Below are 2,139 nucleotides of genomic sequence, written 5' to 3' on the forward strand. Positions count from 1 at the left end.
TTATTGTCTCCCGAATCCTGAGGAACAAAATAATTGCTACCTTATTAGAAGAATTTCAACAGATGGGATTATAGGATTGCTAATATGAAACTGAGCTGCAGAATTATGCAGCAAAGAAGATTGAAAGAAACAGAGAAAACTAAGATGATTTTGTATTGGTAAGAGTTGTAATTCACACTAGTATTTGAGTATATCTCAATCTATCTAGTATCTATTACTAAAAAGTCAAAACATAAGGGTATTATAGTTATCTAGAGATCACAGACTAACAAATTACTTGTTCCTTAAGTCACCAGTCTGTTAAATCAGTGACAACCATATTAACTTATTTGACCCTCATTATGAAAGCAACTCAGATTCTTGGGTTGCAAGAAACAAGAATGAAAGAAAAACCGCAAGAAGTTTATCAAGGAAAACTAGAGAATCTATCTGTCTATATCTATTCTTATTATATAAAAGTTGATACCTAAGTTTTTTTATATCATATTTAAATCATTTTTTTTTAACAATGCTATGTCAACAATTTTGCTTATTTGACAAAACTTGAAAATCAACTAATCATCTTTTTGTAAAAAATTAAAAAAAAATTCTTATTTATTATTATTCAATTAAAACATAAAATACTAATTAAATGCAATAAATATACATTAAAAGTATAATAATAATAATAATAATAATAATAACTATAAAAAAATTTTAGTTACAAATATTGAAATTCTACAATTTATACATGTTAATACTCTTACTACTACATTATTTGATCTATTTATGCATATTACATACGAGTAATGCTAGGTAGCCAAAGAATAATTACAATATAGAAATATCACGTAAAAATTTTCATTCTCTTGATAAGTAAGTGACATATACCTTCTCATCACTTATTCTTCTTATCACCTACCATTTTGCTGCATGCTTGAAGTCATTAATGTTCTTTCCAAAATCAATTTCAGTTTCTCCCAAATCAAATCCCTAATATCTCTCAATCACATTATTATCCATTAAAATGCAATAATTCTCTCCAAAAATTATAGAAGTTAAATTAAAAATTTTTAACAACTTTTACTATACAACTTATATTTTACATATAGTCTATTAAAAAATAAAATATAAAATATAAAATATAAATAAAAATTAAAAAATAAATTTTTAAAAATAATTATTAACTCATCATATTAAAATCAATAAATAAGCATACATATGAATATTAAATAAAAATATTAAAATAATTAAAATCATGACCTCTTAATGTACATATGAGATAATTTGAAGAATACAATAAGACGTATAGTTTAAAATTTGATAATATTAATTATAAAATTTAATAATTATGGACATCATAGGTATGAAATTAAGAATATTATGAGTACAAAATTATGGATATTATTAATATGAAATTATAGATGTTATGGATAAATTTATCAATTCAATAAATTAATTTAAGAATTTGACATTTTTTTAAATTCAATTATGATAAAATTTAAAAATATCTGTTTTAACTTTATAGTTACTTATATAATAACTAAAAAATAATAAGTGTATGGATGTAATATCTAATAAATATGAATTTAATTTTTAGATGTTAGTTGTATGTAATTATGGATGTTATTTATATGAACGTATGAATGTTATGTGTATGAACTTAGCTAGTACAATATAATTATAAATACACATAAAAACACAAAAAAATTAAATCAGTTTATTACCATACCTCATCAAAGCTACTGTAATTTTTCATATTCTCAAAAATTGGTTAACTGACAACAACCTCGACGGATAAGTCCGTCTGTTCAAATTCTTCAGCACCTTCTACCATATGTACCATATTAAGGTTGAATTCAAATGACATACTATTTGCAATGATAAAGAAGCCTTCTTGTAAAATTCCTTAGCCTATTCTAATTGTGCTTGCAATGGTATTAGAGTTGTGAATTTTGAATAAAAATAATTGAATTAACGAAAACAAAATCATATTAGGGTAGCTTTCAGATTTTGTATCTCCATTAAATGATGATAAATGACTTAACAAAAATAAAAAATCAATTACAATTAATTCATTTAATACAAATTATCGTTACCATTCTTTATAATTATTATTAGTCTTTATTGTATTCTTAAATATAAAAATCAAATTATAAA

The sequence above is a fragment of the Arachis hypogaea genome, chromosome 12 (genome assembly GCF_003086295.3).
Source record: "Arachis hypogaea cultivar Tifrunner chromosome 12, arahy.Tifrunner.gnm2.J5K5, whole genome shotgun sequence".
Classification (NCBI taxonomy): Eukaryota; Viridiplantae; Streptophyta; class Magnoliopsida; order Fabales; family Fabaceae; genus Arachis; species Arachis hypogaea.